This window comes from Bactrocera tryoni, chromosome 1, assembly GCF_016617805.1.
Source record: "Bactrocera tryoni isolate S06 chromosome 1, CSIRO_BtryS06_freeze2, whole genome shotgun sequence".
Lineage (NCBI taxonomy): Eukaryota > Metazoa > Arthropoda > Insecta > Diptera > Tephritidae > Bactrocera > Bactrocera tryoni.
This window is the reverse complement of record NC_052499.1, coordinates 83135371-83159557: the sequence shown is the minus strand read 5'-3', so window position 1 is coordinate 83159557 and position 24187 is coordinate 83135371. Positions and strand designations below refer to the sequence as shown.

Sequence of the window (24187 nt, the reverse complement as noted above, 5' to 3'; positions counted from 1 at the left end):
ATGCCTAGTGCTTATAAGTCATTCGCACACACACGCGCTCACAAATTTGTGTTTAATAGGCCGCATGCGTAAGCATTTCTGCCGAAGTTTCCCTGCCTTTTTCTTTTTGTACTTCGCAACCACTAATTTCCGCATATATTTTTATTTTTAATTTGCTTCGTAAATATAATTAACATTAACCTGTTAATGTTAGGTCTTTTTATTGATATACTCGAATGCTGTTGAAAATTGAACGTGGCGCCTTTTGGCCTCAACAATTGTGAGTTGCGGTTAACATAAGTACTTACATCGGTTATGAGGAGGTTGGAAAGAAGAACAGGCCTTCTCACAATCGTGTGCTTTTGTGGAGAGAATTTTGCAGTTCCTATAATTTACCGTGTTCCTTGCAATATGTTATATGGGTGTTGTTTCGGCACCAATAATGAACACTTTGATAAATGCAGGGTCCTCATCTACGTTGTCAAGCATTTCTTGGGCCTCTACTCGATACCGTTTTGCAAAAGATTTAGGTATTTTGGTACAAGTCAAGCATTAACAAAAATGTGTTGAGTCGATCCATATGAGATGTTAAAATCCTTCGTTATCTCTTCTGTTAAGGACGTGGACTTGGACGGCCAGGAAAATTCTTTTTTTCAACAATTTTGTACATTTAATAAATAAATAAATTTATTAAAACTGTGAATTTTGTAATTTTTTCATAATTTTTTTTTTTTTTTGAAAATTCAGCCATTGGCAACTGATTTCCGGAGGCACCGCTCAAAAATGTCTCCTCGCGGTGGTCAGCATAACAGACGAAATAATCGTCTAAAATCAAAAAATAAAATTTCATCACTTAGTTGATGTGTTAAGATCGTGATTAATCGAAGTATTTGAAAAAAAATGAGTTTTTGGCAAAGTACAAGTACACAGCGATCTAATTTTTAGCACAAATTGCCTTGAAAAAAATTGTTGTAATCGAAAAACAATCCTTCTAAGAAAATGTTTTTGAAAATATGGCGAGAATAACGAGGTCATTCTATTTAGAACTGTGAAAATTTTCAATATGATCGTTTCATTAGTTTATGAGAAATCGTGACCGCCGACTTTGAAAACGATGTTTCCAGAAAAACACATCAAAGATTGAAATACCGGGCGGTCTAGCCTGACTGGCCGCTTTCTCAAAGGTTCTATCTCCTACACTTTTATCGCGATTGCCTTAGAATTTTGAGAAAATATTGTTGACCTATCATACTTAGTATAATAGTATAATATTTGAAATTTCAAAACCTACGTAACTCCATAAAGTAGGCTTTAGAAACATTTTCTATTTTCTACAATCTTGTAATTCCAATAAAACAATCCGTTGTAATTTTCCTTGTCAAAAATCGCCAGACAAATTTTTCGCTTATATTAAGGGGCTATTTGAAATTTTAGTTAAAATAATAAATATTTTCATTAACAAAAAAAAAATAATTAAAATTATTAAAAAAAATAATTATAATTAAAAAATTATTAAAAAAATTAATTATAATTAATATTATATATGAGATTAATTATAATTAAAAAAATTATTAAAAATTATTTTATTTAATTATAATTAAAAAAAAAATAAAAAATTTATGCTAAATAATTAATTATAATTGTAATTATTATTTTTTTGTTCATCAACTAATTTTATAATTTTTTCAAGTTATAATTAACTTTATAAATTTTTTAATTGTAATTAATTTTTTTTTTAATTTTTAAATAAAATCTTGTTGAATTTATTTCGGAAAAATTGCTCTGATGTACAATTTATTTTATACATCTTTTAATATTTATTTTAATTTCCATGCTCAATAATATCATTAATTGAAATAATTTGTTTTTTTTTTTGTTTAATTTGTATATTTTACGCATTTTTTATTTTCTTATATTTCTTTTATTATTTTTTTGTACTTTTATTATGCATTACAATATTACTTTCTTGGAGCTATTTTTCTTTTGACTCTCTTGCTCCGTATAATTAAGTATTTCCACACGAGACTTCTGCTGAAGAAAGCTTTTTCCATTTGCAATTATACTATTATAACACACTCAGTATGCGTCCGTTTTGGCAAACATTAATTATAGTGCAATGCCATTATATTATTATAGCTCACTGGGCCAAATGTACCATTTCCGGTTTATCTAAACAAAAACATTTGCAACATCCTTTTTACATTAGGCAAGTCGTGTGTAGAGCCGGTGTCTGCTCAGTGCGTTATTGTTGCTGTTGTTGTTGTTGTGGCTGTAGAGTGTGTGCATAAATATTTATATGAATTTGACATAATCGATCATTGGCAGTAATTTTCACCGAAATTATGCGGTGAAAAGTTGTGGCACTCCATAACTCAGCGCTGACGATGTGAAGAACGAAAATACATACATAGGTACATATACATATACATATGCACACACACTTGCTGATTTTCACGTAAAGTTTGTTTGGTTTGAATGGGTGTTATACGTGGGTAGTGTCAGTGTAGATTATGCAACCAATGGATATACGAACAAATTTTTGAGAAATTATATATTTTTGAAAAATATTGAAAAATTAAAATTATATAAATATTATTGGAATAATATTTAGTATAGCATTTCAAAATTTACATATTAAACCAATAAATTTTTGAAAGTAACTGTTATATTTTTTGAATATTTTTTCGAATTTTTTTTTTTTAAGAAATTATTTCGAAAAATAATTATTTATTTTTCACGCTAAAGTTGGCTTTTCGCTTCGAATATTGTAAAGCCAAATCCAGAAACTTTTTGGGTACCCCTCGTAACAGTGTAGGCTGCTTCCTGCTAGCTGCCTGTTGACTATTCGCTTTCGGTTTTGGCATGTAATTAGTCGAGGTGATGAAAAATTATGTTTCCACTGCATTTGCGGCGGCTGCGCTGCCTTGCATGGCTTGTCAGCGCGCCGCAGTGTACGCACACCAACACCAACCAACATGCGTGTGCGCGCTTATTCCTGCCAAGTCAGCGAATAAATGATTTTTAAAATAAACAATTTGTACATTAATTCATTTAAAATTTACTCCACCGCTCCGCATTATCCGCATGCGTGCGTGTGTGTGTCACTCATTAATCTGCATAATTTAGAATTGTGTGTCAGCGTGCGTGCCTCTGTGTGTGTGACGCGCTGCACTGCCATTATTCGGTAATTTCAGCGTATTCCCATTCAGTTTGTGACACATAAAGAGCGATTTCATTGGGTGCTGAGCGTTTTGTGCGGCTTAATTGGCGTGATTTGCTGCTCTGCCTCCGTCGCTGCCGCTAGTGGGATGTCAGGCGTTTTAGGTAGAGCGGGGGGCGTTGCGGTGCGGCGTCAGTTTCAATATAGACGGGCACATATCGCTGTTAGCGTTGATTATAACCGTTGATTGGTGTTGATTGCTCCGTTAGCGGCCACAGCTGTTTTGTCAACAAGGTGTCACCGAAGTGTCAGAAAATAGTGCGCGCGATGTACAGACGTAATGCATGTTAATTTGTGCCGCGTGTGTAGTTGTGGCCATACAACAAAGTGTTTCATTATTAATTCAGTCGTGCGCTGTATTTCATTTACCGTTAAGTATTTTTGTTCAAATGCGGGCTTTGAGCTTTCAATTTTTGCATTGAAGCGCTGAATGGCTCAAACAAAAAAGGGCTCACCAGTAATTATGGTGGAATTATAATTTTCAGCGACAAGCCGGCCTTCAGTAAAATATGAGTGGAGCGATTGAAACACATAAAGCGCAAAAATAAAGAGAAAAAGTTGACAACTAAAAAAGCTTAAAAAATGATTTCAATTAAAAAAAATCTTTTCAATTAAAAAATATGTACATATAACTAAATAACAGTTTTTTTTGCTTGCCTGCGCGTTGTGCGGTAGCTCAATTGCAATGTGATTAATGCGTCAACATTTTATTGTTCCATTAACCTGCTAAATTATTCATTCATTTAACGATTTGCCACACTTGCAGCAGTTATTCAACTCACAGCCGCTGCTGAAGTTACAAAGAAAAAGCTCCGAATAATAATTTTGTTCATTAATTGAAACATAAGTCATTAATTTTTCAGCTCCTCTGTGACCAATTGCACGACTTAATTCTCCTATTTAAATCGTAAATACTTTACTAATGCCGCTCAATTAATGAACATTTCACTTTTCGGACAATTTGGTTAAATTCGAAATTCTAAAATATTAATAGACCAGAGTAGATAATTAAAAAAAATATTAAAAATAATTTAGGGGTGATCTGAGGTTGAGAAAAAGATAGGGAGGGACGTGTTTGAATTTTTAAAGGTTGAAAACATTTAATCTCGATTTCCCTGAAAACTACGAGTGCTATAGAAACAAATTACATGGCAATATTGTAGTTAAGGAATAGATTTATAACTTTTGCATGTATACTTTTGTCACATAACCTCAAATTTTATTAAATTTTTTGTTTTTGAGATTTTTTTATTTTTATCTTGTAAAACAAATTATTTACTTAAAACGTCAAAATTTCAATTTCTTTAAAAAGATCAGTAAGGCTTCTTTCTCTAAAAACTAAACTAACCGTTCTACTAAAAAGCTGAAAAGCGATTCAAACTGTTTTTTTAACTGGCGCTACTGCGAAATATTGGATTCATGAAGATTTCGCCATCGAAACAAAAATTCAAAGCTGGATGTATGTATTTAATATTGTCTAAGGGTTCTGATACGATAAGAGATTTGGTGCGAACGGCCTTCCTACCTTTCTTCCAGCAAAAAATGTGGTTGGAAGTTGATTTTTACAAACAAAACGTTGTTTTCTCGAGGTCGTCTTTTGTAACTATCAGTTGTTATCGCAAAGGTTTTCGAGGTTTCCTACTTTTTTAAAGAAAAAAACACAGATACTTCAGATTTAATGGGGAATGTTTATTATCTTTCGAAAGGACATTCTCTGGCATTTATTATTTTAAGATTGTCTTTTTCGAATGTTGTTCGCGGCTAATTCTCAGACGGTCCATATGTTAAGCTCTAGTTTCGATGACTCGTTCGAGCATTTCGACAGCTAACTGGCGAATGACACGCGTGATGCTTTGCTCCAAGGCCTAAATCGAAGCGGGATTGTTCGCTTAGACTTAAGACTTTACATATCCCCTAAGGTTGTGATATCACTAGAACAAAATTTGAAATTATCTGCTCACCGAAGTGTTTTCGCAATAAATCCATTGATTGAAGTGATGTGTGGGAAGTGGCGCGGTCTTGGAATGTCGCAGAGATCAAGAGCGTCAATTTCAGACATCCAAACGTCGGTTATCATGGCACGATAACGGTCGCCATTGACATTACATTCTCACCATCATCATTTTTGAAGAAATATGGATCGATGATTACACCGACCCACAAATCACACCAGACAGTTGTTTCTTCTGAATGAAATGCAGCTCTTCAATCTCTTCAAGTTGTTCTTCGACCCAAATGCGGCAATTTTGCTTATACCCCGAAGTGGACGTCGTCGCTGAACAAAACTTGGATCGAAAACTTTAGATCTCATTGGAATTTTTCAAGAGTTCATACATAGAGTGAACCGATGTAGCATGGTATGGTCGAGCAGCTTCAGTTCTTGCAAAAGCTGTATTTTGTATGTTTTCAATTTAAGATCTCGACGTGAAACGCGCCAAGTCGTTCCATACGGCTGTCCAAGTTGCTGCGAAAGGCGCCGAATCAACTCTCAACGGCCTTCGTGTACACTCTCAGTGACGGCTGCTTTTATTTCTTCACTGCGTGCTGGACGTGGTGTATTCGGTCGAATATTATCCAATAATGAACGCATGGTCTCAAGATGGGTTATGGTGTTGCGATAAGTACGCTCAGTATGCCGATTATGTTGACCTTAAGTTGAGCAAAGCGCGCGAAACACTTTTTTTACAGAACGTGAATTTTCGTAATAATGTTTAACGGATTGTAAACATTTTTCAGGCGTAAGTGTTTCTATGATGAAATGCCAAACAATACTGAACAAAAATAACAAGAGCTTGACACGACTCTCAAAAAAAAACTTACGGAATAAATAGCTCAACTTGGATCACACTTTAGTTCACCATTTTCAAATATTTATGTAGTTGTATATATTTAAAAATGTTATCATGAGCGATGCAAGGGCAGATTGGTTAGTGCCTGCAATATGTTTTTTATGGTTTGGGGTAAATTACTGGCATATGGTCAGTGGATTTGCCATATTAAGATTTCAACACTATTTGTTTACAACGTAATAAGTTTTATGATTTTTGAAAAATGTATGCCGTAAGTTTGGTTATGATCGCTGAACTCTATTTTCTAGAAAAAAATCATTTAATTTTTTTTAACGTACATATGTATGTATGCACATATTCGTATGCTCTTCATCATACAGTTTAGAAGATTTTATTTTTTTGCTATTTCGCGGCACATTGATTAATAACCGTGAATTAAAAGCGTCATAAGCAGCTATAAATCAAAGTATGTTCTGTAAACACCACTTCCTTTCTCTTCATTCCCTACACTCAATTGCTGATATCTATCTCTTTCAGCCGGCATTTTCGCGATTCATACGATTACCTTTAATATTTCTTTATAACTTTAATATTTCTAATGTTTATATGCCACACACGTTGCTATAATTTTACTTCAACATTTTTGTAGTTTAGTTTAGCGTTTGACGTTTGTTATTACATACACATATGTTTGTATGTATGTTCTTCTGAATTAACTTTACTGTATGTATAATAAATATGTAACGAAATAATTTTCTTAAATTTTCTTACTTTTTATGCGTCTGTTGTTGTGTGAATACTCTTGTTCTCATATTTATTTACCGTTTTGTACTCTCGTTATTGTATACTCTATATGACAAAAAAACTAATAATATAAAAATGTTTCCTATCAATTCATGGCTGCTCATCATTTCATAGCGCTCATCTATAACATTTTCGATTTTTCCTTATAAAATCTGAAAGTTTGTGTTGACCAAAAATAAAATACTGAAAACACTCGTAAATACCCAGTAAACACATCATCTAAAGACTGCACTCATCCACCACAAAAAAAATATACAAAACTAAAACCGAAATCATTGAATTTAAACATTTCGAAATCTCTTTAAATGCATCTAAATGTTTTACTGCCTGTTTCCTCTCCCACTGACACCTACGAAAGCCCGAAATGATATGGTGTGCTTAAAAATGTGCATCTTGCGGCTCCACGGCACCGCCGTAAACCACCCACCCATCACCATTCGCCCTCCACACACACATAGTTTATGCGCTTTATACTCATTTTCCGTTATACGTTCTGGCTACTTGTGTGTCACGCATTATTTTGTGTTTGTTTCTACTTTAATTAAATCTCCTTTTCCAAAAAGCTCATAAAAAGCGAAGATGTCTTTGCTGCATTCAAATATAACTTTACTCATTTTTTTCTCTCCCGCTCTCTCACTATCGAAGTCTCCTTAGTGTGCTGCCTCTAATATTTGCTATCTCTTACTTACACTTATCTTCATTGCACTTTGGATCGCCCTTTTTCCTGCACTCGCAAGACTGTGCGCTTCTACACATTAAACCAACAACAACAACAACACGAAAAGCTTAACCCCTCACTAATTCGTTTCGTAGCCTGCCACTTGGCGGCTAATTAACCAAATAAACAAGTATAAAAATCTCCACTGATTCTGCCAATTGCATTGACATGGGAAATATTTTTTCTTTTTCGATTTTTCCAGGCCTGACATTCGCATTCGCAACAACAGCGCATACAAGTTTTTGTAAAAACCATGTAAAGTTAGTTATTTTTGAGGTTTTGAAAGGCATAAATATTGAAAAACGCAATTATTTGCATATTTTTGCAGCTAATCAGCACAGAAAACAACAAAAAAAATTAAAATAAAATAAAAAAAATTAAATTAAAAATTGTTTAAAAATAAAAACACCTTAAAGAATACAAAAAATAATATCCTTGGAAAATAATATCAGATCACAAACGTTTAAAGCTGATGCCGCAGCAAGTTATTTTATTTGATTTCGTTGACGCCTAATTTCATTTTCAATTGTGCACAAACGCCATACGCGTATTGTTGTTTTTGTTGTGCTTCAGTTCTATGTTTTATTTATAAAGTGGCAACCGTATTTTTCTGCAAGCCATAGCGTATTTGAAAAGATGCAATTAAAAAAGTAATTTATGTCGCAAATTCGAAGTGTTGAGGTGCAAAAATTTTTTACTTTTCAAAATTAGAATTCGAAAATAATAAAATTCGCAAGAATTCAAAGAATTTTATTTTCATATGCGCCTTTGTTTTTGTTGTTTTGTGCAACGTTTTATAGACGTCAGCAGACGCAGCTAAAAAGTGAATAAAAAGTGTTGTTACGTAATTGTGGTAGCTCCACATATTTAGACCTAAATATAGATACAGAGAAGTAGAAAAATTAGGCAACTCAAACAGCTGTGATCGGAGGACAACACATGTGCTGTTCTTTTTAATTTCGGGTAAGTAATACTTCTTAAATAAAACAACAGGTGATCTATAAAATACTCAGACAACCATTCACCAGAAAAATTAAAAATTGTTTGATTATATAAATATATACTATTTGAATCTAATATGTTTTATGTATCCAATTTCTGAGATCTCAATTGTTTTCAAAATCATATCTCATACCTAAAAGTGGAAAAAACTTTATATGTCGTCAAATTCAAGAGAAATCATGCTCTATTGAACATTTGTCTTCTTTTTGGTTAAACAAAAAAGGTTTCTTGACAAACCCAACTAAAAGGGAGAGAATCCAATTTTAATGGCTGAAGAAGACATTTTAGCATCTTATAAAGACTGCTGAAACATTCGTTCAAAACTTGTCAAAACGACTTATACATTTTTCTTCCTAGACATATGTATATGAGAGTAATGAGGCATATTACTCTGGTTTGGAACAGATTTCGTTGGTTACTTTAAAGTAAAAAAGGATATGTTTTCTCATATTAAAATATTCCGAGATTTCAAAAAGTTTCCCTAAATGGCTGCTGGAATCAAATTTGACACGAGCAAGTGATCGCGAATTCGGATGAAGTTATCTACCTATCAATTAAAGTTTTCGCTTTGGTTTTGTGTTCTGTTTGTACAGATTTTAGTCTCTGAAAACGTTCTAGGATCTCTACCTTTCATTATTTGGTTTGAGTTCGCTCCTTTACATAAAAAATTAGCGTCTACTTTGTAAAATCATATCAATAACATCGAAACGACAGCTTTTTTAATTGGTTTCCGAAGCTTTAAACGCGTTTTTTCGAAACGGTGTACTCAGAACAAATAGCTCCGAAACGGCTGAATCGATCGATTCGAAACTTTTACACGACCTTTTTAAAAATACTTGTCAGGTAATGATCGAAGGAATACGATTTCTGATAATAATTCATATTTTTCAAAAGTATATTTTTTTCCAAACAAAAGTTTTTTTCTAAGGAGACCCCCACTTTGTCAAAAATCAAAATTTGGACTAGTCCTTCGATCATGTCGAAGCAGTTTTTAAAGTCAATTTTCGGAATAGCTTTCAATGCGCGTACCGATTCATGTTCAATGTCTTCAATTGACTCAAAACGGTTTCCCTGAAACGGTTAATTGAGTTTACTTAATAGCCAGATGATAAATCAGGCGAACACGGTGATTGCGGCACGATATCGGTTGAAAAACTTACGAAGAATCAATACTGTATGCGACGGTGCATTATCGTGGCTTAAAAAAAAAACAAGAGTTTTCGGTCCATAATTTCGGCCTCTTTTTACGAATAGCCTTGCGGAAACGACGTAGAATACTCAAATAGTATTCCTTGCAGGTCGGAAGAAATTAGGAGTGTACCACTCTTCGAGAGTCAAAGAAAGCTGTCAATTCCCTTTGGCCACGATATTCGGCTGATACAAGACTCGTTAGTAAAAATATAAGTACATACGTTTCATGACATCTCGAAAACCATTGTTTCACTGATGTTAACGTGGCACTGTTGAGGGATTTTCGAACCAATCGTGCTTTCACTTTTCTTAGGCTCAAATGATTTTTAAAATGGTTTCTACTGTCCCTTCCTATATTCTAACGGTGCCAATAAGGTCTTTGACTGTTAATCGTCGATTTCAAGCACCAATTTCTTTATTTTATTGACGTGTTCATCATCAGTTGATATTGATGGGCGCCCTGGACGTGAGTCATCATCAACGCGTTCTCCATTCTCTTTGAATACTTTGTACCCATCAACAACACTTGCTCGAGACAAAAAATTATCACCGAATGTTTTTACTAACGTTCTGATAATATTTCAATAAATACTGTTCGTATAGCTGGAATAAGCCCTCTTTATTGTTTTAGACCACTCTTAAGCGGTATCCGCTCTTTAGTTCCAATCTTGTCTTAAAGAAACATTATAATTAAAATGTGGATGTCTTGATCTCAGAATGTATTAGTACAATTTTAATGAATGCCAAAAACTCTTCGAAAAATAGGTTTTTTAATACTTTTTTATATCGATTTATTTCTATACTATATGAATGAGAATATTGACCACATATTGGGTAAGGATTAAGCACCAGCTTATTATGAAAAGGAGCTAATGTAATTACCCGTCAATGTTAATCTTAATAACATTTTAGGCATCTTCCAGTTACTTCACAAGCTTCTGAACTTTATCCAAGTATTTTTTAATACACAAACAAAAAGAGTGCAATTTGATTTATTTTCATTATGACATGTTCACAAAAGCGAATTTATAGCAATTTCGACATACGCTTCAATACCTTTAATAGCTGCCTGATGCCTTGTGAACATTATTCTTAATATCCACTTTTTTAATTTCATCTTGATAATAACAAAAAAGTTGGCTTTTGTTAAGTATTTACGCAAAGGCATTATTTAATAACAGTAATTTTGACTGCACCACTTTTTCCGCGTGAGTTAGGGGGGCAACTACCCCTTCCACCCGCACCACGCCACATTCCGCGCATTTTGGCAATTTCAAGCAAACAATAAGAATTCTCACACCCGACTCCTGAACGTTGTCCAACAGCCAGCTGTCGAGCAACATGCCTCCATGTATATAGATATGCATATATGTGTGTGAGTGAGTGTGTCTGAAGGACATTCGTGCGTGTTCAGCTCTACCGGCGACATTGTCATCGGCGGCATCGAAATGCCTTCTAAATTAAATTTGTTCATGCGTAAGGCAGTTTGCGTTTATTCTTTGAGCTCTTTCTATTGTTCACTTTTACTTGTTGGGGAATTCCTGCAGCAACAGTTTGATTTTACTGACACATTCGTTTTGTTCATTTTTGGGGGCTTTGGAGTGCGGCGGGTGGTTGGCAAGACAGACAAATCATAATTCGCTAGCGAAACAAATAAGTGGCAGCCACAATTGGCTGTTTTTGCCGAGCGATTTAGTCGTTTTTGCTTCGGCTAACACCAACGCGCCTATTAGGGGTGTCCTTATTAGTATTAATTAATTATTTTTTCGTATAAGCACGGTTTTTAAGTGCGATGAAGCTAAAGTCCGCTTATGCAGTGTGATATAGTATAATTACTCTTTATTGAAAATTTGATAAAAGTCCTCTCTCGACGCACAAAATCAAAACTCTGCAACTCACTCATTATTCCTGTCCTGCTATATGGTGCGACGTTACGAGTTTTCGAGTGAAAAGTTCTGCGCAAGATTTATGGTCCTTTGCGCGTTGTGTGTCAAATAAAACTGACATTCCCATACAGAAACGAACCACCTTAATAGTAAATATATTATATGCAAGTTGTTAACTCTGTTTATCCAACATAATTTGCGTGCCTCTACAACCATTTTTGCTTGATTTTTTGCGCGTCATTCGCCACTTGCCTTGTGTAAGCCAACTATACAGTTATGTTGTCTTTTTTGCCACATGAAAATATTTGCTATCTTTAGAGTGTAGTTTCGCGCGACAGCTGTTGTGGTTTTATTACCAAGGCAACAGCTGTAGATTTTTTGGATTTCTCAACTCTTTGTATACTGAATTAAATCGATGTTTGTGTGTAGATATGCTCGACAGTGTAGTGTGTCGGTTTTTATCCGAAGCTTGCATTCTCATTAAATTTCACTTTTTTCCTGCAGATGTTGCGAAATTGCCGGTGCAACAGGTTTCGATTTATGGCAGATTCGCTGCGAACACCATATTGATGTGGCAATTTTTTAATATTAAACTTACATCACTTACAAGCGCATTTCCTAGTGTTTGTTACAATTTGCAAGAGCTAGGGATTTAAAAAAAAATCACTCTTAATACTTGCTGCAAACAAATTTTACACGATCAGCGATCGCGTTTAGATAAAGCTAACTCCTTATCAATGAAAGTATTAGCAACAGATTGTTTCGGTAATAATGTAGAGTTGTTCTTAGAGCATTTTCGCTGTCTATTTCGCTTGAAAAACCACGGAGATCGTAGAGATCATAAAACTTCCATACGATAGTGTTCCTGCAGGCAAATAAGCTGGACTACATGACTATAATTTGATAGATTTTAGATACCGTGCTTCGCTTGTGGCTAACCTGAATAATAAGTGCTCCTGTTGGATACAAATTTTAAACTCTTTGTAGGATCCTCAAGACTTCTATATTGAAGGAAGCAAATAATGTCACAATCATCTGCCTCATACATACCGACTATACATATATCTGAAAATAAGTGAAGTGAATTTTAATATTAGAAATAAAGCTTTGGTATTTACCGCTTTAACGGCAGTAATTATTTGATAATTTTCTAAAACTCCCATTGTTCACTATACATCGAGCTTTTCAATAAGAGCGCTACAAAAGTTTTTAAATAAAACAAAAACGGTTTGGGATATCAATGACATTCTTTATTCCTGTGAAAGTACATTCGATGCCATTATTTGTGGAGCTTGATTTCTTTTGCGTGGCCACCACGGGCTCGCTTTCAGAAGTCTACACTTTGAGCCCAATTTTCGACGGCTTTCAAGCACAAATCGGCCGATACTGCTGCAATTTCACGTTCGATATTCGTAGGAAGTTCATCAAACGACGCTGGCTTGTTAGCATAGCCCGTGGACTTGACGTAGCTCCACAGGAAATAGTCTAACGGCGTCAAATCGCATGACCGAGGCGTAACACGTTCATCAAACTTGGTTTTCAATAAATCGATTGTGACATTCGCTGTGTCGCTTTTGGCGCCGTTCTGTTGGAACCACATATTGTCCAAGTCCATATTATCCAATTCGGGCCAAGAATATTCGGTTATCATTGACCAGTGGCGATTTCCGTTCACAGTAACGTGCCGGTCTTGATCATCACGTAAGAAGTACGGCCAAATGACGTCGACGGCTTATAAACCGCAACAAACCGTAATTTTTCAATTTCGCAATGGTGACTCATGGAGTACGTGTAGATTGCTGCCTGATCAATAACGAATATTTTGCTTATTGACGAAGCCATGCAGCTAGAAATGAGCCTGATCGCCGAAGATGGTTTTTCGATGAAAATCCGTATTATTTTCAAGTTGTTGCTCAGCTCAATTCACGAACATACGACGATTCTGGTGGTCAAGCGGCTACAAGTTGTGCGTCAAATTGTCAAGATATTTTCCCATAATTCGCCACAACGACGTAACGCTCTTAAAGTTCAGGCCACTGACTCCGAATTTCGATAGTTAACTTTAATAATTTTCACTTGTTGTTGGATCGTATATCTTTCCATGATGAAATGACGTTCAAATAAGTCTGTTAATATTCATATATTCATCAGGCTGCCACATGAGTTAACGCAAAAAAACTCGTGGTCACATTTCCATTTGCAAGTCGTTATTGAATCATAACACAAGTTATCCATTTTTGAAACGCATGTTTACTGTTAATGACAAGTGAGTTCCTTATGAAAACGGTCTTGGTCAAATCGCGGTGACCCGGCCCAAAAGGTGGCTAATCTCGGTGTTTGCTGAGATTGGCAGGGAATTATCTACTTTGAGCTGCATCTCGGCTAATTCGGACTTGTGCTGTCAAAAATTAGACCGTGTAAAAAAATCAATTGCCCAGAAGCGGACAGCATTGGCCAATAGGAGAAGAATTGTGTTCCATCAGAGCAACGCCAGACCACATGCGTCGATAGTAACTTGCCAGAAGCTTCGGGTGCTAAGTTGAGAGGTTGTTATGCATCCATATAATAGTCCGAAACATACACCAAGTGGTTACTATCTGTTCTTGCCTATAACGAATGATTTTGCTGGTGAAAAATTCGTTTCATGTGAAGGTTGTAAAAACGAGTGATCTAGCTGTTTCTTACTACCGCGGGAATGCTTTGAGTGAAATTATGAAATTACCAACAAAATTCACTCCATAAACAGAATAGGGAAGCTCAGTCCAGTGTTTATCGGAGGTATAAATGACATTTGTAATGTATAAAAAATATATTATTTTTCATGTTGTTATGAAACAAATTATGAAAATCAACAAGTTTTTCACAAAAGCAAATTTTGATGTAATTAAAAAAAATTCTCGAGCACTTGCTTAATGCAGCAGATATATAAAGAATTACAAATTATAATACGCTACAAAAAAATCATTAAAAAATACCGTTATAATGGCAGCTGTGTAATGCGCAGTCCTCATAGTTATTGGATCGCTTTAAAGGTGTTGATTACATACTTATAAAATGCTGTTTCCACTCTCCATTGCATATCAGCTTAGTGTAATATCGAATGCCATTCGATTGAATATAAACCTATAATTGCAAACAATATTTTAAAACAGTTTTCAAGTGTTTTCGACAGCACTCAAGCGGTGATTGAATAGGTGCTCCCCCTCCGCAAGCCACTTTAGTTTTTCATGTTTTACGGTTGCTGGCAACTGTGCACCGTGGAAAACATATTTTTAAGGGGATTAAAGTGTTAAGTGGCGGTTGCAGTGTTTGTCAATTTGTTTTCCCCCACTCCGTTGGCGTACACTTCAGAGGACTCCTTTCCCCCGCAATGAAACTGGCGCGACCCCGACGGCGCGTTATCAGTAAGTGCGAGTAAATATACAAATTTCGTGGCAAAAGCGTTCGCCGTTGTCAGTTGACACCTTTGCTCGTCTGCCGCCGGCGCACAGTTCCACCGCTGCTTCTTCTTTCTTTTTGTGTGCCTGCTTCGCCGGCTGGTTAATTTTCGCACGTTCTCGCCCGTATCTGCTGCTCGCTTGTTGCAGCTGGTCGCGCTGCCTCTTCGTGGCTTTTTGATGAAAATTTATTTCAATTGACTTTAATCGAAATAAACTGTCTGCGTTCGCATTCCACGTCTACTCCGTAGGCTCTCCTGTGCATGTCAATAATGCGCGAACGTGTGAGTGTGTGTGTGTGAGTGCCCACTGCCCCCGTTGTTACTGCTGCCGTTGTCACCTCCTTCCCGGCAGCTGCTAGGCCTTTCAAACGGTTTGTTTTCTGTTTTGATTTTGCTTTTTTTCGTAAAGTTCATGCAGTCCGTTTTGTTTGTTGCTTTCGCTTTTCGTACTTTGCATTTTGATTGGCTTTCGTGCTTGTGCTCTCGTTGCTGGCGCTGTTGCTGGTGTTGTTGTTTTAGTTGTCGCAATTTGTGACAATTGCCGGCGTTGTTGTTGGCATTAAAATCAAAATAATTTTGAAAATTGCTACCAGCATGTTGTTGTTGTTGTTGCCGCTGACGTAGTATGCCAATGCGCCAATTTCACTTAGTTACTTACACCAGTTGAACTCCCGAGCGATGTGACGGTCAATCAGCGCTCGCCGGTTGACCGACCGTGACTTGTGGGCACTGCCCGAAACGATTTTTTTTCAAGCTCCGTATGTGTTGTTCCCTTCCTCCCATGGCAGTCGTCTTAATATAAATATTTCGAAGAGCAAAAGAAATATAAAATATTTTATGTTCATGGTTAGCTTACTCACCTCATCTCACCTTCTGAAGAAGCCCAGTAAATTATTTTTCAATCCCTTCTTTAATCAAATCCTTTGGTAAATAGCCAAGTATAAATCCTAGTCATAGCGACAGGACCCGAAGGAAATATGGAATACAGACTATATTTTCCGTTTATGTCTATGCTGAAAACATATTCATGGAGGGTTTTCGAAGATTTTAAAATTGACCATGAACAACTCAACCACCAAATCAGTTGCACTCGTGTAAATATTGTAAATTGTTCACGCCGCTTGAAAATCACTCGAATGTGTTGGTAGAAAATGGATGTTGACATTGACTGGCCCTATATACAGAACTCCAAACTTTTAGGATTATTCATAATTAACTTAGGTCAATGTCTGTTTAGCTGCTATTTGTCAGTAAAGTTCTGGTTTGAAAAGTTTTTTTATCGTCTGGGCCCAGAACATAACCAAATTCTTCATAAAAGATATTTTTTCCTTATTAACCTTAATTCCACATGAAGGATGTTTTTAACAAAGAACGTGGCTAGCAAGAACTAGCAAAAAGATGTCCGTCGGAGACCCTATAAAATAACTGTATACATAAATGATCGACGTGACGAGTTAAGTCCGTCTCACTAAACCAGGTCCGTCTCTATTTCCGTATGTATACGTACGAGTATACTACTGTGGGCAAAAAATAGTAAGACTCTGTTGAAAATTTGGCGAAAAACTCACGAACAAAAAATGCAGTATGCGACGATGCATTATCGTGTTGCGTAAACCAAGAGTTAATGGCCCATAATTCCGGCCTTATTTACGAATAACACTCAAATATTGTTCCTTGCTGACACTATGGTCGGTCGAAAGGAGTTTGGAGTGTACCACACCTTGACTTGCTTTGAAGTATTTTTCGTGGGTTCGACTCACCTTTGCCACGATATTCGGCCGATTTATCGTCTATTTCTGGGTCGTAAGCATAGATCCAAGACTCATCGCTAGTAATAATACGTTTTGTGGCATCCTGGTAGTGGGAAAGCATTGTTTCATAGACGTTAACGCGACGATGTTTTTCGAAAAAATTTAGTGATTTTGGAACCAATCGTTCTTTCACTTTTCATAGGCCCAAATGGTCTTTCAAAATGGTTTTCAGCGATCGTTTTTTATATTCCAACGATGCCAGTAAGATCTCTGACTGTTAATCGTCAAATCACTAGCACAAATTCCTTAATTTTATTGACGCGTTGATCATCAGCTGATGTTGGTTGCAGTACTGGACGTGGTTCGTCGTCAACGCGTTCTCGACCCTCTTTTTTCAACATTCTAAATAATTTTACTTATCGTAAAAACTGCCCCGTCCATTTCTTCCAAAGAAGTCGATATCGGACCACTATAATATCTAGTTGCTATACAAACTGACCGATCAAAATAAAGATCTTTTTATACTCCTTTCTGCTATAAAAGCTTTCGTTTCTTGCTGTGAATTCCCCTTTTTTTATACCCTGAACGGGGTATATTAAGTTTGTCACGAAGTTTGTAACACCAAGAAGGAATCGTCGGATACCCTATAAAGTATATGTATATATAAATGATCAGTATGTCGAGCTTAGTCGATTTAGCCATGTTCGTCTGTCTGTCTGTCTGTCTGTCTGTCTGTCTGTATATATACGAACTAGTCCCTCAGTTTTTAAGATATCATTTTGAAATTTTGCAAACGTCATTTTCTCTTCAAGAAGCTGCTCATTTGTCGAAACGGCCGATATCGGACCACTATAACATATAGCTGCCATACAAACTGAACGATCGGAATCAAGTTCTTGTATGGACAACTTTCACATTTGACAAGATATATTCACGAAATTTGATATATGTTATTTTCTAAAGCAACAATGTAATCTCCGAAGAAATTGATCAGATCGGTTTACTATAGCATATAGCTGCCATACAATCTGAACGATCGGAATCAAGTTCTTGTATGGACAACTTTCACATTTGACAAGATATATTCACAAAATTTGGTATAGATTATGTCTTAAGGCAACAATGTAATCTCTAAAAAACTTGTTCAGAACGGATTACTATAGCATATAGCTTCCATACAAACTGAAGACATAGTTACTAACAGAAATGCACCTGTGAAGGGTATTTAGCTTCGGTACAACCGAAGTTAACGTTTTTTCTTACCCGACTCATCATCGCAATTGTTCTGAATCCACTCATTTGTATTATTTAAGTCGCGTTTTCATTTCAGCTATTAGCACCTCTTTAGTGTCAACCAATTATTGGCCGCTCAAGCGAATCCCACAGTGACACAATGAGCCATAAAAAGCTTAAACGAATCTATTTTTAAATTCCGTTTTGTTTCGTTTATTTTGTATCCAAGCGTTCATAGTTATTTGTTTAGTTTGTCGGGCATTGTGTCGCTATCAATTAATTTCACATATCTGTCCAACTCGGCCACACTATTTTCAACAGACAGACATACATACATATCAGCATGTGTATGTGTGAGCATATTAGTGTCTGAAGATGTGGGAAACGAGCAAATAAAAATGTAATAAAATTTGGACAAAAATTCAAAAATTATATTTGCATTTCTTAGGTGTGTGTGTGTGTGTGCATGGGCGCAATGTAAACTTAAACGCTTGCGGGTGTCGGTGACGTAGCTGCGCAGTCGGACATGCAGCTGGCGGCCAGAAAAATAAACAAACATGCGCACCGAAGCAGCAACTGCTTGCGCGGCGTGATGTGGTGGGGGACGGTTGGATTTTTGGTAATAAAATAAAACATAAAAATATTTATTTTGAAACTTTTTGATTTTAGTGAATGTTCCTTCATAAACAAAAAAAAACAGTAAAATCATATATTTCCCGATTGTGATCGACGTGAAGCGTTACCGCCATATTCAGCCGATATTTGCCATGCACGCACACCCACCACTCACTGCAGCGCTTCGTTATTTCGCCGAATTCACACCACAGCGGCGCGCGCTTGCCTCCAGTAGCGTCGGGCAAACACGAAAATGTGTCGCCGATTTGCGCTGCTGATAAGCGTGTCTGTTCAACGCCAACAATATGTTCACGCTTAACGGTATTGCCAACTCATTGAGCGCAACAAATGGCAGCAGGCCGAGCAGCCAGCCCGACAAATGTAACCAATTAATTGAAATGCAACAACAACACATGTGAGTGAGTATAAAAAGCGACCAAAATGCAATAACATTTGAGTGCAATAAAATGCAAAGTCGATTATTTCGCATGCGACAGAAAAATAATTGCCGGCAATTTGCATATGGCAGCGCGCTCTATATGGTCTGTCTGCCTTTGCTGTTACACACACACATACACATATATTATTAGTGTATTTAATGCTGGACTTTTTCAACAAAATATCTACTACACCCACGCGTTGATGATAGCCATGGAGCGGAGGGCGGTCGCTCGGGCGTCCCGTAATCTTTGTCATTAGCTAGCAATCGCAATGGAGGCGCGCGTTTTTCGCAAGTATCGACATCATAATCGACACATACATTCACATTATAAAAACATATGTTTCCATGCTTATTATATCCAAGTGCGAAATTACACTGGTGCACCAAAGTGTGCTTAACTTGCAACTGCTTATAAATTCATGGAATTGTAGAGGGCTGTCTTCGATTCGCCAAACTTTAGAGAGTAACGAATGTGAAAATAATGTGAGACGCGAATCGTCGACTTTCTCCATGATAGTCAAGTCTATATAAAACTTGAATATTCAGTAGTTGGTGTTAAGGAGCTGCCTTTATACCGCGATGTCTGAAATCGATGTCTCCGAAAAACTAATTCGGCTGTGTAAACCGACGTTGAGCAACACCAAAAGCACCGTCAGGATCGGGAAGAACCTCTCCGAGCCGTTCGATACCAAACGAGGTTTCAGACAAGGCGACTCCCTTTCGTGTGACTTCATCAACCTGCTGCTAAAGAAAATAATTCGAACTGCAGAACTAAACAGAGAAGAGAAGATTATACAGCTGCTGGCGTATACTGATGATATTGATATTACTGATCTCAATATCCGCCCCGTTATTTCTGCTTGCTCCAGACTGGTAGTGAACGAGGGCAATCTCCTGTCATCAAACAAACGGTCGTCGCATCCAGGATTTGGTTCCCACGTCACTGTTGACAGTCATAACTTCTAAACCGTAGATAACTTCGTCTGTCTTGGAACCAGTATTAACACCAACAACAATTTAAGCCTCGAAATCCAACGCAGCATATCTCTTGCCAACAGATGTTACTTCGGACTAAGTAGGCAATTGAGAAGTAAAGTCTTCTCTCGACGAACAAATACAAAACTCTATAAGTCACTCATCATCCCCGTCCTGCTATATGGTGCGGAGGCATGGACGATGACAACATCTGATGAGTCGACGTTACGAGTTTTCGAGAGAAATATTCTGCGGAAGACGTATGGTCCTTTGCGCAATGGTAACGGCGAGTACTATAGTCTATGGAACAATGAGCTGTATGAGATATACGACGAAATTGACTTAGTTCAGTGTATTAAAAAACAGCGGCAACCGCTGTTTAGGTCATGTCGTCCGAATGGACGAAAACACTCCAGCTCTGATAGTATTCCACGCAGTACCCCCCCCGGGGTAAGCAGAGGAAGAGAAACACCTCCACTATGTTGGAAAGACCATGTGGAGAAGAACCTGACTACAGTTGGAATCTCCAATTGGCGCCAAGCAGCGAAAAGGGAGAACGACTGGCGCGCTGTTGTAAACTCGGCTATAACCGCCTAAGCGTTGTCTACGCCAATCAAGAAGAGTCTCCATTTTATAAAACATCTTCCAATGCACAATCCTTAACTGTTCGATTTCCCATGAGCGATCACCACTCTGAAGCCACTAGTTCTATCCAACCGCTTACTGGTTCGAGTCAGTAATATTAGTATTGTATTTTGTACTATTTTTTTCTGCACATCTCACTTGATCTTCATAAAGCAGTCTCATTTTCGAATTCTCCACAATATTTTGCACTTCCTTCGCGGCATTAATTTCTTAAATTTGCTGACTTGGCTGGTTCAGCGCAGCAATACAATGAGTGGCCTTCAAATCGAGAAAGTCACTTTGCCACCGAGCAGCGAGTAGCGAGTGAGTGTCAGTGTAAATAATGAAGCGTGATTTAAGAAATCAAAGCAAGGCATGGCTGAAGAGACAAATAAACAAATAAGCACACTGACACTGTGTCAGGCAGAGGAAATATCAAATTATAATGTACTTCCACGGCAACAACAAAAAATGGAAATTTTTAGTCGCGGCGTTGAAGAATAATTTTCTTTCATTGCAAGCAGCCAAGCTGAACGTCATCCCGGGAATCATCAAAATTAAATTCGCGAAAGCAAAGGCAACAAAAACAGAAAACACCAACAACAAGAACAGTGAATAGTGAACAGTTCTGGGACAGCGCAGATACTCCGTCAAGTCACGTCAGACTGACAGGCCCGACTATGTTTTCTGTGGGGCGCACATGCTTCTATGTGTGTAATGGAGTGTGTGTGTATGCGTTTGCGGTTTAGTGTATTAAAACAGGCGAGTCTTCGCTACATTTGCCGGCATCGAGGGGGGCAACGTCTATGCCGCTGCAGTCATTATCAGAGATAAGCGCCTGTCATTCAGTTTTTGTTACGAAAATGTCTCTGTCTCTGTTTGTTTTTGGCACTTTTTATTTGCAGCGCACACACACAGACACATACGCACGCACACATCCACCGCATATGCTTGAAAGCATCTTTTGTGCGTTGCATTGCTGAGTCGTCGGTGGAGAAGCGCGCGCTGCTTTTTTGATAAGCATATTTCCAATTGTCAATTAGACGTTGCATGTCTAAAACGCCTCTAACTGCTGCGACATCCCGTAAGCAGAGTGCGTGAAAAGTGATTTACATGCGCCTTGCTTGCTTTCCACCCACGTAAGTATGTTTAGCTATGCGTATGACATAGTTAAGTATTTTTGTTGTTTCATTGAAAAATAGCTCTAACCCAACGAGGGCAAAATGGTGCTGTGAATTTGCGGTTCGAGCTTTTCTAGATGGAGGTTCTAGTCTTCTTTATTTGCGTAGACATCGCTTACGCGGTTATAGCCGAGTTTACAACAGCGCCCAGTTCTTCCTTTTCGCTGTTTGGCGCCATTTGGAGATTCCAACTGTAGCTAGGTCCTTATCCAGCTGGTATTTCCAACGGAGTGGAGGTCTTCCTCTGCTTTCTCCGGCGGGTACTGCGTGGAATACTTTCAGAGCTTCACACGACATAACCTAGCCAGCGTAGCCGTTGTCTCTTAATTCGCTGAACTATGTCAATGTCGTCGTATTATCGAATGCGGCATTTGCCGTTGCCAATGCGGAAAGGACCATAAATCTTGCGCAGAACCTTTCTCTCGAAAACTCGTAACGTCGACTCATCAGATGTTGTCATCGTCCATAAAGCAGGACGGGAATGTTAAGTGACTGGTAGAGTTTGGGTTTGTTCGTCGAGAGAGGACTTTACTTCTGAATTACCTACTTAATCCGAAGTAGCGGCAGTTGGCAAGTGTGATTCTGCGTTAGATGCCAGACGTTGTAGTTGGTGTTAATGTGGTTCCAAGATATACGAAATTGTCTACAACTTCGAAATTATGACTGTCAACAATGACGGGGGAGCGAAGTCGCGAATGCGACGACTGTTTATTTGATGACAGTAGATTACCCTCGTTCACTACCAGATCCATTTGCTTCGCTTCCTTATCCAGTCCGGTGCGGATGTTGAGGTCAATGATATCAATATCATCGGCGTACGCCAGCAGCTGAATACTCTTATAGAAGATTGTACCTGATTGATTAAGCTCTGCAGCTCGAATTATTTTTTCCAGCAGTAGGTTGAAGAAAGCGCACTATAGGGTTCACCTTGTCTGAAACCGCGTTTAGTATCGAACGGCTCGGAAAGATCCTTCCCGATCCTGACGGAGTTTTTGGCATTGCTCAACGTCAGTTTATACAGTCGTATTAGTTTTACGGGGATACCAAATTCAGACGTCGCGGCATAAAGGCAGCTCCTTTTCGTGCTGTCAAAAGCAGCTTTAAAATCGCCGAAGAGGTGGTGTGTGTCGATCTTCTTTTCACGGGTCTTTTCCAAGATTTGAGCGTGGTGAATATCTGGTCAGTTGTTGATTTTCCAAGTGTAAAGCCACACTGATAAGGTCCAATCAGTTTGTTGACGGTGGGCTTTAATCTTACACACAATACGCTCGATAGAACCTTATATGGGATGTTGAGGAGGCTTATCTTCCGTTAATTGGCGCATATTGTGCGGTCTCCAATTTTGTGGATTGGATGGGTAATTGCTAGTCGAACGTCTTTATGGTTGAGCAATGGAACGCCCGTTACATCGTCATCGATTGTAATTTAAGGAAGCAAAATGTTCCATTAGATTTTTAAAATTTTTAGTTCTGTTTTGTTGCGTGCTGGGTAGTTCTAATGTTAGTCGTCGGATCTGAAGTATGTCTAGTCTACTGTGAAATCTCGTTCGACGAAGCGAGTTCTTAGTTGTTGCAACATTATGAGTTGCCGCATATTTGGTTGATGTGAATGTAGTAAAGGACAGTTTCATTCAAATTTAAAAAAATCACTAAAGCGCTCACCATAGTTAGAATTATAATCGCGTAAGCGGTGTCTACGCCAGTAAAGAAGAAGAAGAAGTTAGAACAAGAGAACTTCTTCCGACCTAGATAGCATAGGATAAATACATATATGTACATATATAGAGTTGTCTGAAGAAAGGAAGGACTTGGATTTAAGTGAAATCCAGTGCACTTGTCTCGAAAATCTCTTCATCAAAGAAACTCATCTGGGAACCTGACTAACTGGCAGTTCAAATTATTGACATTTTTTCAGCTGAAAACAACAACAACGACTGAAATTAGCAACCATAATTGAGGGTTGTCACAATTTGCCACAAGCCCAACCTGCAACACATTTTAATGCACGCATGCAACATGTGTCACCAGTTGCATGGATAGCATTGCCTACAGCTTCCACAAAAGCGATGCACACATTGTTGTTGCGCACACGTATTTTGTGGCAATATTTTGTTCCACCATTTAATGCATGTGGCATGCAACATATGTAATGCTTGCATATTGAAATTCACATGCTCATAGCTGTCCCTGCTGCATTTAGCATTTAGCATTTTTCATTTTTTGTTTTGTTGTTGCATGTCGCAATGTTGCTGGCATTGTATGAATGTGTAGCTTTGGCCTTTCCGCTTGCCACACGACACATACACGTGTACAAGTTTATTTGGTGTACATTTTTGGGT

General features: G+C 37.6%; 1 protein-coding gene across 5 annotated transcripts in view; it reads left to right on the top strand.

Moving 5' to 3' along the window:
- Positions 1 to 24187, top strand: part of LOC120766250 (polypyrimidine tract-binding protein 1) — a 420921-nt gene that overhangs the window by 10167 nt on the left and 386567 nt on the right. Inside the window, exon 1 of one of the 5 annotated variants that reach the window (XM_040091636.1) lies at positions 7926 to 8473. The exons of the other annotated variants lie outside the window; for them this stretch is intronic. The gene's annotated coding sequence lies outside the window, so the exon portion shown is untranslated. Of the gene's footprint in view, positions 1 to 7925; positions 8474 to 24187 lie in introns of those variants that run through there. 5 annotated transcript variants of the gene reach the window in all.